This window comes from Triticum aestivum, chromosome 6A, assembly GCF_018294505.1.
Source record: "Triticum aestivum cultivar Chinese Spring chromosome 6A, IWGSC CS RefSeq v2.1, whole genome shotgun sequence".
Lineage (NCBI taxonomy): Eukaryota > Viridiplantae > Streptophyta > Magnoliopsida > Poales > Poaceae > Triticum > Triticum aestivum.
Window position 1 is genome coordinate 86,636,083 of NC_057809.1, and position 13,399 is coordinate 86,649,481.

A 13,399-nucleotide genomic window follows, 5' to 3' on the forward strand; every position below is an offset into this window, starting at 1 on the left:
TTGTAACATTCAGATCTATATGTATCTTGCAAATCTCTATGTCTCCCTCCTTGACTTGATTGTGGATGGAATTGAAGCGTCTCTTGATGTGCTTGGTTCTCTTGTGAAATCTGGATTCCTTTGCCAAGGCAATTGCACCAGTATTGTCACAAAAGATTTTCGTTGGACCCAATGCACTAGGTATGACACCTAGATCGGATATGAACTCCTTCATCCAGACTCCTTTGTTTGCTGCTTCTGAAGCAGCTATGTACTCCGCTTCACATGTAGATCCCGCCACGACGCTTTGTTTAGAACTACACCAACTGACAGCTCCCCCATTTAATGTAAATACGTATCTGCTTTGCGATTTAGAATTGTCCGGATCAGTGTCAAAGCTTGCATCAACGTAACCATTTACGATGAGCTCTTTGTCACCTCCATATACGAGAAACATATCCTTAGCCCTTTTTGGGTATTTCAGGATGTTCTTGACCGCTGTCCAGTGATCCACTCCTGGATTACTTTGGTACCTCCCTGCTAGACTTATAGCAAGGCACACATCAGGTCTTGTACACAGCATTGCATACATGATAGAGCCTATGGCTGAAGCATAGGGAACATCTTTCATTTTCTCTCTATCTTCTGCACTGGTCAGGCATTGAGTCTTACTCAACTTCACACCTTGTAACACAGGCAAGAATCCTTTCTTTGCTTGATCCATTTTGAACTTCTTCAAAACTTTGTCAAGGTATGTGCTTTGTGAAAGTCCAATTAAGCGTCTTGATCTATCTCTATAGATCTTAATGCCCAATATGTAAGCAGCTTCACCGAGGTCTTTCATTGAAAAACTCTTATTCAAGTATCCCTTTATGCTATCCAGAAATTCTATATCATTTCCGATTAGCAATATGTCATCCACATATAATATCAAAAATGCTACAGAGCTCCCACTCACTTTCTTGTAAATACAGGCTTCTCCAAAAGTCTGTACAAAACCAAATGCTTTGATCACACTATCAAAGCGTTTATTCCAACTCCGAGATGCTTGCACCAGTCCATAAATGGATCGCTAGAGCTTGCACACTTTGTTAGCTCCTTTTGGATCGACAAAACCTTCCGGCTGCATCATATACAACTCTTCTTCCAGAAATCCATTCAGGAATGCAGTTTTGACATCCATCTGCCAAATTTCATAATCATAAAATGCGGCAATTGCTAACATGATTCAGACAGACTTAAGCATCGCTACGGGTGAGAAGGTCTCATCGTAGTCAATTCCTTGAACTTGTCGAAAACCTTTTGCGACAAGTCAAGCTTTGTAGACAGTAACATTACCGTCAGCGTCAGTCTTCTTCTTGAAGATCCATTTATTTTCAATTGCTTGCCGATCATTGGGCAAGTCAACCAAAGTACACACTTTGTTCTCATACATGGATCCCATCTCAGATTTCATGGCTTCAAGCCATTTTGCGGAATCTGGGCTTACCATTGCTTCTTCATAGTTCGTAGGTTCATCATGATCTAGTAGCATGACTTCCAGAACAGAATTACCGTACCACTCTGGTGCGGATCTTACTCTGGTTGATCTACGAGGTTCAGTAGTAACTTGTTCTGAAGTTTCATGATCATCATCATTAGCTTCCTCACTAATTGGTGTAGGTGTCACAGAAACTGGTTTCTATGATGTACTAACTTCCAGTAAGGGAGCAGGTACAGTTACCTCATCAAGTTCTACTTTCCTCCCACTCACTTCTTTCGAGAGAAACTCCTTCTCTAGAAAGGATCCATTCTTAGCAAAAAATGTCTTGCCTTCGGATCTGTGATAGAAGGTGTACCCAACAGTCTCCTTCGGGTATCCTATGAAGACACATTTCTCTGATTTGGGTTCGAGCTTATCAGGTTGAAGCTTTTTCACATAAGCATCGCAGCCCCAAACTTTCAGAAACGACAACTTTGGTTTCTTGCCAAACCATAGTTCATAAGGCGTCGTCTCAACGGATTTTGATGGTGCCCTATTTAATGTGAATGCGGCCGTCTCTAAAGCATAACCCCAAAACGATAGCGGTAAATCTGTAAGAGACATCATAGATTGCACCATATCAAGTAAAGTATGATTACGACGTTCGGACACACCATTACGCTGTGGTGTTCCGGGTGGCGTGAGTTGCGAAACTATTCCGCATTGTTTCAAATGTAAACCAAACTCGTAACTCAAATATTCTCCTCCACGATCAGATCATAGAAACTTTATTTTCTTGTTACGATGATTTTCAACTTCACTCTGAAATTCTTTGAACTTTTCAAATGTTTCAGACTTATGTTTCATTAAGTAGATATACCCATATCTGCTTAAATCATCTGTGAAGGTGAGAAAATAACGATATCCGCCACGAGCTTCAATATTCATTGGACCACATACATCTGTATGTATGATTTCCAACAAATCTGTTGCTCTCTCCATAGTACCGGAGAACGGCTTTTAGTCATCTTGCCCATGAGGCACGGTTCGCAAGTACCAAGTGATTCATAATCAAGTGGTTCCAAAAGTCCATCAGTATGGAGTTTGTTCATGTGCTTTACACCGATATGACCTAAACGGCAGTGCCACAAATAAGTTGCACTATCATTATCAACTCTACATCTTTTGGCTTCAACATTATGAATATGTGTATCACTACTATCGAGATTCATCAAAAATAGACCACTCTTCAAGGGTGCATGACCATAAAAGATATTACTCATATAAATAGAACAACCATTATTCTTTGATTTAAATGAATAACCGTCTCGCATCGAACAAGATCCAGATATAATGTTCATGCTCAACGCTGGCACCAAATAACAATTATTTAGGTCTAATACTAATCCCGATGGTAGATGTAGAGGTAGCGTGCCGACCGTGATCACATCGACTTTGGAACCATTTCCCACGCCCATCGTCACCTCGTCCTTCGCCAGTGTTCGCTTAATCCGCAGTCCCTATTTCGAGTTGCAAATATTAGCAACAGAACCAGTATCAAATACCCAGGTGCTACTGCGAGCTCTAGTAAGGTACACATCAATAACATGTATATCACATATACCTTTGTTCACCTTGCCATCCTTCTTATCCACCAAATACTTGAGGCAGTTCCGCTTCCAATGACCAGTCTGCTTGCACTAGAAGCACTCAGTTTCAGGCTTAGGTCCAGACTTGGGTTTCTTCTCCTGAGCAGTAACTTGCTTGCTGTTCTTCTTGAAGTTCCCCTTATTCTCCCCCTTGCCCTTTTTCTTGAAACTAGTGGTCTTGTTGACCATCAACACTTGATGCTCCTTCTTGATTTCTACCTCCGCAGCTTTTAGCATTGCGAAGAGCTCGGGAATTGTCTTATCCATCCCTTGCATATTATAGTTCATTACGGAGCTCTTGTAGCTAGGTGGAAGTGATTGGAGAATTCTGTCAATGACGCAATCATCCGGAAGATTAACTCCCAGTTGAATCAAGTGATTATTATACCCAGACATTTTGAGTATATGCTCACTGATAGAACTTATTGGAGACTTCATATCTCTCAATCCGGGCATTTGCTTGAAATATTAGCTTCAACTCCTGGAACATCTCATATGCTCCATGATGTTCAAAACGTCGTTGAAGACCCGGTTCTAAGCCGTAAAGCATGGCACATTGAACTATCGAGTAGTCATCAGCTTTGCTCTGCCAGACGTTCTTAACATCGTCAGTTGCATCAGCAGCAGGCCTGGCACCCAGCGGTGCTTCTAGGACATAATTCTTCTGTGCAGCAATGAGGATAACCCTCAAGTTACGGACCCAGTCCGTATAATTGCTACCATCATCTTTCAACTTTGCTTTCTCAAGGAACGTGTTAAAAATTCAATGGAACAACAGCACGGGCCATCTATCTACAATCAAACATAAACAATCAAGATACTATCAGGTACTAAGTTCATGATAAATTTAAGTTCAATTAATCATATTACTTAAGAACTCCCACTTAGAAAGACATCCCTCTAATCCTCTAAGTGATCACATGATCGAAATCAACTAAACCATAACCGATTATCACGTGAAATGGAGTAGTTTTCAATGGTGAACATCACTATGTTGATCATATCTACTATATGATTCACGCTTGACCATTCGGTCTCAGTGTTCCGAGGCCATATCTGCATATGCTAGGCTCGTCAAGTTTAACCTGAGTATTCTGCGTGTGCAAAACTGGCTTGCACCCGTTGTAGATGGACGTAGAGCCTATCACACCCGATCATCACGTGGTGTCTGGGCACGATGAACTTTGGCAACGGTGCATACTCAGGGAGAACACTTTTATCTTGAAATTTAGTGAGAGATCATCTTATAATGCTACCGTCAATCAAAGCAAGATAAGATGCATAGAAGATAAACATCACATGCAATCAATATAAGTGATATGATATGGCCATCATCATCTTGTGCTTGTGATCTCCATCTCTGAAGCATCGTCATGATCACCATCATCACCGGCGCGACACCTTGATCTCCATCGTAGCATCGTTGTTGTCTTGCCAATCTTATGCTTCTATGACTATCGCTACCGCTTAGTGATAAAGTAAAGCATTACAGGGCGATTGCATTGCATACAATAAAGGGACAACCATATGGCTCCTGCCAGTTGCCGATAACTTGGTTACAAAACATGATCATCTCATACAATAAAATTTAGCATCATGCCTTGACCATATCACATCACAACATGCCCTGCAAAAACAAGTTAGACGTCCTCTACTTTGTTTGTTGCAAGTTTTACGTGGCTGCTATGGGCTTAGCAAGAACCAATCTTACCTACGCATCAAAAACCACAACGATAGTTCATCAAGTTGGTGCTGTTTTAACCTTTGCAAGGACCGGGCGTAGCCACACTCAGTTCAACTAAAGTTGGAGAAACTGACACCCGCCAGCCACCTGTGTGCAAAGCACGTCGGTAGAACCAGTCTCGCGTAAGCGTACGCGTAATGTCGGTCCGGGCCGCTTCATCCAACAATACCGCCGAACCAAAGTATGACATGCTGGTAAGCAGTATGACTTATATCGCCCACAACTCACTTGTGTTCTACTCGTGCATATAACATCAACACATAAAACCTAGGCTCGGATGCCACTGTTGGGGAACGTAATAATTTCAAAAAAATTCCTACGCACACGCAAGATCATGGTGATGCACAACAATGAGAGGGGAGAGTGTTGTCTACGTACCCTCGTAGACCGAAAGCGGAAGCGTTATAACAACGCGGTTGATGTAGTCGTATGTCTTCACGACCCGACCGATCAAGCACCAAAACTACGGCACCTCCGAGTTTTTGCACACGTTCAGCTCGATGACGATCCCCGGACTCCGATCCAGCAAAGTGTCGGGGATGAGTTCCGTCAGCACGACGGCGTGGTGACGATCTTGATGTTCTACTGTCGCAGGGCTTCACCTAAGCACCGCTACAATATTATCGAGTATTATGGTGGAGGGGGGCACTGCACACGACTAAGAGATCAATGATCAATTGTTGTGTCTCTGGGGTGCCCCCTGCCCCGTATATAAAGGAGTGGAGGAGGGGGCCGACCAAGGAGGGTGGCGCGCCCAAGGGGGGAGTCCATGAAGGAAATATGCCCTAGAGGCAATAATAATGTTATTATTTTATTTCCTTATATCATGATAAATGTTTATTATTCATGCTAGAATTGTATTATCCGAAAACATAATACTTGTGTGAATACATAGACAAACTAAACGTCACTAGTATGCCTCTACTTGACTAGCTCATTAATCAAAGATGGTTATGTTTCCTAACCAAAGACATGTGTTGTCATTTGATTAACGGGATCACATTATTAGGAGAATGATGTGATTGAAATGACCCATTCCATTAGCTTAGCACCCGATCGTTTAGTATGTTGCTATTGCTTTCTTCATAACTTATACATGTTCCTATGACTATGAGATTATGCAACTCCCGTTTGCCGGAGGAACACTTTATGTGCTACCAAACGTCACCACGTAACCGAGTGATTATAAAGGTGCTCTACAGGTGTCTCCAAAGGTACATGTTGGGTTGGCGTATTTCGAGATTAGGATTTGTCACTCCGATTGTCGGAGAGGTATCTCTGGGCCCTCTCGGTAATGCACATCACCTAAGCCTTGCAAGCAATGCAACTAATGAGTTAGTTGCGAGATGATGTATTACAAAACGAGTAAAGATACTTGCCGGCAACGAGATTGAACTAGGTATTGAGATACCGAGGATCGAATCTCAGGCAAGTAACATACCGATGACAAAGGGAACAACGTATGTTGTTATGCGGTCTGACCGATAAAAGATCTTCATAGAATATGTGGGAGTCAATATGAGCATCCAGGTTCCGCTATTGGTTATTGACCGGAGACGTGTCTCGGTCATGTCTACATTGTTCTCGAACCTGTAGGGTCCGCATGCTTAAGGTTTCGATGACAGTTATATTATGAGTTTATTAGTTTTGATGTACCGAAGTTAGTTCGAAGTCCCGGATGTGATCACGGACATAACGAGGAGTCTCGAAATGGTCGAGACATAAAGATTGATATATTGGATGGCTATATTCGTACACTGGAAGTGTTCCGGGGAAGTTTCGGATAAAACCGGAGTACCGGGGGGTTACCGGAACCCCCCGGGGGGTTAATGGGCCTCATGGGCCTAAAGTGGAGAAGAGGAGGGGCGTCTAGGGAAGGCCGTGCGCCCCCTCTCCCCCTAGTCCGAATTGCACAAGGAGGGAGGGGTGGCGCCCCCCCTTTCCTTCCTCTCCTCTCTCCCTTCCTTCCCCCTCTCCTACTTGGACAAGGAAAAGGAGGGAGTCCTACTCCCGGTAGGAGTAGGACTCCTCCCTGGCGCGCCTCATCATGGCCGGCCGCCCCTCCCCCTTGCTCCTTTATATACGGGGGCAGGGGGGTACCTCTAGACACAAGAATTGATCCTTGAGATATCTTAGCCGTGTGCGGTGCCCCCCTCCACCATAATCCTCGATAATATTGTAGCGGTGCTTAGGCGAAGCCCTGCGATGGTAGAACATCAAGATCGTCACCACGCCGTCGTGCTGACAGAACTCTTTCCCCGACACTTTGCTGGATCGGAGTCTAGGGATCGTCATCGAGCTGAACGTGTGCAGAACTCGGAGGTGCCGTACATTCGGTACTTGGATCGGTCGGATCAGGAAGACGTACGACTACTTCCTCTACATTGTGTCAACACTTCCATTGCCGGTCTACGAGGGTACGTAGACAACACTCTCCCCTCTCGTTGCTATGCATCACCATGGTCTTGCGTGTGCGTAGGAATTTTTTTGAAATTACTACGTTCCCCACCAGTGGCATCCGAGCTAGGTTTTATGTGTTGATGTTATATGCACAAGTAGAACACAAGTGAGTTGTGGGCGATATAAGTCATACTGCTTACCAGCATGTCATACTTTGGTTCGGCGGTATTGTTGGATGAAGCGGCCCGGACCGACATTACGCGTACGCTTACGCGAGACTGGTTCTACTGACGTGCTTTGCACACAGGTGGCTGGCGGGTGTCAGTTTCTCCAACTTTAGTTGAACCGAGTGTGGCTACGCCCGGTCCTTGCGAAGGTTAAAACATCACCAACTTGACAAACTATCGTTGTGGTTTTTTATGCGTAGGTAAGAACGGTTCTTGCTAAGCCCGTAGCAGCCACGTAAAATTTGCAACAACAAAGTAGAGGATGCCTAACTTGTTTTTGCAGGGCATGTTGTGATGTGATATGGTCAAGACATGATGAGTTATAAGTTTTTGTATAAGATGATCATGTTTTGTTGAAGTTATCGGCAACTGGCAAAAGCTTTATGGTCGTCTCTTTATTGCATAAGATGCAAGCGCCAAATAATTGCTTTACTTTATCGCTATGCGATAGCAATAGTTGCAAGAGCAATAGTTGGCGAGACGTCCACGTGACGACACATTGATATAGATCAAGATGATGAAGATCATGGTGTCATGCCGGTGACGATAGAGATCATGACAGTACTTTGGAGATGGAAATCAAAGGCGCAAGATGATGATGGCCATCATGTCACATATTTTGATTACATATGATGTTTATCTTTTATACATCTTATTTTTGCTTAGTTTGACGGTAGCATTACAAGACGATCTCTCACTAAATTTCAAGATAAAAGTGTTCTCCCTGAGTATGCACCGTTGCCAGAGTTCGTTGTGCCCAGACACCACGTGATGATCGGGTGTGATAAGCTCTACGTACATCTACAACGGGTGCAAGCCAGTTTTGCACACACAGAATACTCAGGTTAAAACTTGATGAGCCTAGCATATGCAGATATGGCCTCAGAACATTGAGACCAAAAGGTCGAGCGTGAATCATATAGTAGATATGATCGACATAGCGATGTTCACCATTGAAAACTACTCCATTTCACGTGATGATTGGTTATGGTTTAGTTGATTTGGATCACGTATACTTAGAAGATTAGAGGGATGTCTTTCTAAGTGGGATTTCTTAAGTAATATGATTAACTGAACTTAAATTTATCATGAACTTAGTCCTGGTAGTATTTTGCAAATCATGTTGTAGATCAATAGCTCGCGTTGTTGCTTCCCTGTGTTTATTTCGATATGTTCCTAGAGAAAATTGTGTTGAAAGATGTTAGTAGCAATGATGCGGATTGGATCCGTGATCTGAGGTTTATCCTCATTGCTGCACAGAAGAATTATGTCCTTGATGCACTGCTAGGTGACAGACCTATTGCAGGAGAAGATGCAGACGTTATGAACGTTTAGCTAGCTAAACATGATGACTACTTGATAGTTTAGTGCACCATGCTTAACAGCTTAGAATCGGGACTTCAAAGACGTTTTGAACGTCATGGACCATAAGAGATGTTCCAGGAGTTGAAGTTGATATTTCAAGTAAAATACCCGAGTTGAGAGATATGAAGTCTCCAGCAAGTTCTATAGCTAAAAGATGGAGGAGAATAGCTCAAGCAGTGAGCATGTGCTCAGATTGTCTCGGTACTACAATCGCTTGAATCAAGTGGGAGTTAATCTTCCAGATAAAACAGTGATTGATAGAATTCCCTAGTCACCATCACCAAGTTAGTAGAACTTTTTGATGAACTATAATATGCAAGGGATGGCGAAAGTAATTCCCAAGCTCTTCGTGATGCTGAAATCGACGAAGGTAGAAATCAAGAAAAACATCAAGTGTTGACGGTTAACAAGACCACTAGTTTCAAGAAAAGGGCAAAGGGAAAGAAAGGGAACTTCAAGAAGAACGACAAGAAAGTTGCTGCTCAAGTGAAGAAGCCCAAGTCTGGACCTAAGCCTGAGACTAAGTGCTTCCACTGCAAAGGGACTGGTCACTAGAAGCGGAACTACCCCAAGTAATTGGCGGATAAGAAGGATGGCAAAGTGAACACATGTATATTTGATATACATGTTATTGATGTGTACTTTACTAGTGTTCGTAGCAACCCCTCATTATTTGATACTGGTTCAGTTGCTAAGAGTAGTAACTCGAAACGGGAGTTGCAGAATGAACAGAGACTAGTTAAGGGTGAAGTGACGATGTGTGTTGGAAGTGGTTCCAAGATTGATATGATGATCATCGCACACTCCCTATAATTTTGGGATTAGTGTTGAACCTAAATAAGTGTTATTTGGTGTTTGCGTTGAGCATGAATATGATTTGATCATGTTTATTGTAATACAGTTATTCATTTAAGTAAGAGAATAAATTGTTGTTTTGTTTACATGAATAAAACCTTATATGGTTACACACCCAATGAAAATAGTTCGTTGGATCTCGATCATAGTGATAAACATAATCATAATATTGAAACCAAAAGATACAAAGTTAATAATGATAGTGCAACTTATTTGTGGCACTGCCGTTTAGGTCATATTGGTGTAAAGCGCATGAAGAAACTCCATGCTGATGGGCTTTTGGAATCACTTGATTATGAATCAGTTGATGCTTGCGAACCATGCCTCATGGGCAAGATGACTAAGACTCCGTTCTTCAGAACAATGGAGCGAGTAACAGATTTGTTGGAAATCATACATAGTAATGTATGTGGTCCGATGAATATTCAGGCTCGCGACAGGTATCATTATTTTCTGATCTTCACAGATGATTTGAGCATATATGAGTATATCTACTTGATGAAACATAAGTCTGAAACATTTGAAAAGTTCAAAGAATTTCAGAGTGAAGTGGAAAATCATCGTAACAAGAAAATAAAGTTTCTACGATCTGATCATAGAGAAGAGTATTTGAAGTTGCGAGTTTGGCCTTCAGTTAAAAACAATGTGAAATAGTTTCACTACTCGTGCCACCTGGAACACCACAATGTAATGGTGCGTCCGAACGTCATAACCGTACTTTATTAGATATGGTGCGATCTATGATGTCTCTTATCGATCTACCACTATCGTTTTGGGGTTATGCATTAGAGACAGCTGCATTCACGTTAAATAGGGCACCATCTAAATCCGTTGAGACGACACCGTATGAACTATGGTTTGGCAAGAAACCTAAGCTGTCGTTTCTTAAAGTTTGAGGTTGCAATGCTTATGTGAAAAAGTTTCAACCTGATAAGCTCAAACCCAAATCGGAGAAGTGCGTCTTCATAGGACACCCAAAAGAAAATGTTGGGTACACCTTCTATCATAGATCTGAAGGCAAGATATTTGTTGCTTTGAATGGATCCTTTCTAGAGAAGGAGTTTCTCTCGAAAGAAGTGAGTGGGAGGAAAGTAGAACTTGATGAGGTAACTGTACCTGCTCCCTTATTGGAAAGTAATTCATCGCAGAAATCTGTTCCTGTGACTACTAGACCGATTAGTGAGGAAGCTAATGATGATGATCATGTAACTTCAGATCAAGTTACTACCGAACCTCATAAGTAAACCAGAGAGAGATCCGCACCAGAGTGGTGCGGTAATCTAGTTCTGGAGGTCATGTTACTTGACCATGACGAGCCTACGAACTATGAGGAAGCGATGATGAGCCCAGTTTCTGCAAAATGGCTTGAGGCCATGAAATCTGAGATGAGATCCATGTATGAGAACAAAGTATGGACTTTGATTGACTTGCCCATTGATCGGCGAGCTGTTGAGATTAAATGGATCTTCAAGAGGAAGACGGACGCTGATAGTAGTGTTACTATCTACAAAGCTAGAATTGTCGCAAAAAGGTTTTCGACGAGTTCAAGGTGTTGACTACGATGAGAATTTCTCACTCGTATCTATGCTTAAGTCTGTCCGAATCATGTTAGCAATTGCCGCATTTTATGAAATCTAGCAAATGGATAAACAAAACTTCATTCCTTAATGGATTTATTAAAGAAGAGTTGTATATGATGCAACCAGAAGGTTTTATCAATCCTAAAGGTACTAACAAAATATGCAAGCTCCAGCGATCCATCTATGGACTGGTGTAAGCATCTCGTAGTTGGAATATACACTTTGATAAGTTGATCAAAGCATATAGTTTTATACAGACTTGCGGTGAAGCCTGTATTTACAAGAAAGTGAGTGGGAGCACTACAGCATTTCTGATAAGTATATGTATGACATATTGTTGATCGGAGATGATGTAGAATTATTCTAAAAAGCATAAAGGAATGTTTGAAAGGAGTTTTTTCAAAGAAAGACCTCGGTGAAGCTGCTTGCATATTGAGCATCAAGATCTATAGAGATAGATCAAGACGCTTGATAAGTTTTTCAATGAGTACATACCTTGACAAGATTTTGAACTAGTTCAAAATGGAATAGTCAAAGAAGGAGTTCTTGCCTGTGTTACAAGGTGTGAAGTTGAGTAAGACTCAAAACCCGACCACGGCAGAAGATAGAGAGAGAATGAAAGTCATTCCCTATGCCTCAGCCATAGGTTCTATAAAGTATGCCATGCTGTGTACCAGACCTATTGTATACCCTGCCCTGAGTTTGGCAAGGGAGTACAATAGTGATCTAGGAGTAGATCGCTGGACATTGGTCAAAATTATCCTTAGTGGAATAAGGATATGTTTCTCGATTATGGAGGTGACAAAAGGTTCGTCATAAAGGATTACATCGATGCAAGTTTTGACACTGATCCAGATGACTCTAAGTCTCAATCTGGATACTTATTGAAAGTGGGAGCAATTAGCTAGAGTAGCTCCATGCAGAGCATTGTTGACATAGAAATTTGCAAAATACATACAGATCTGAATGTTGCAGACCCGTTGACTAAGCCTCTTCCACGAGCAAAACATGATCAACACCAAAGCTCCATGGGTGTTAGAATCATTACCGTGTAATCTAGATTATTGACTCTAGTGCAAGTGGGAGACTGAAGGAAATATGCCCTAGAGGCAATAATAATGTTATTATTTTATTTCCTTATATGATGATAAATGTTTATTATTCATGCTAGAATTGTATTATCCGGAAACATAATACTTGTGTGAATACATAGACAAACTAAATGTCACTAGTATGCCTCTACTTGACTAGCTCATTAATCAAAGATGGTTATGTTTCCTAACCAAAGACATGTGTTGTCATTTGATTAACGGGATCACATTATTAGGAGAATGATGTGATTGACATGACCCATTCCATTAGCTTAGCACCCGATCGTTTAGTATGTTACTATTGCTTTCTTCATAACTTATACATGTTCCTATGACTATGAGATTATGCAACTCCCGTTTGCCGGAGGAACACTTTGTGTGCTACCAAACATCACAACTTAACTGGGTGATTATAAAGGTGCTCTACAGGTGTCTCCAAAGGTACATGTTGGGTTGGCGTATTTCGAGATTAGGATTTGTCACTCCGATTGTCGGAGAGGTATCTCTGGGCCCTCTCGGTAATGCACATCACCTAACCCTTGCAAGCAATGCAACTGATGAGTTAGTTGCGAGATGATGTATTACAGAACGACTAAAGAGACTTGCCGGCAACGAGATTGAACTAGGTATTGAGATACCGACGATCGAATCTCGGGCAAGTAACATACTAATGACAAAGGGAACAACGTATGTTGTTATGCGGTCTGACCGATAAAAGATCTTCGTAGAATATGTGGGAGCCAATATGAGCATCCAGGTTCCGCTATTGGTTATTGACCAGAGACGTGTCTTGGTCATGTCTACATTGTTCTCGAACCCGTAGGGTCCGCACGCTTAAGGTTTCGATGACAGTTATATTATGAGTTTATTAGTTTTGATGTACTGAAGTTAGTTCGAAGTCCCGGATGTGATCACAGACATAACGAGGAGTCTCGAAATGGTCGAGACATAAAGATTGATATATTGGACGGCTATATTCGGACACCGGAAGTGTTCCGGGGAAGTTTCGGATAAAATCGGAGTACCGGGGGGTTACCGGAACCCCCC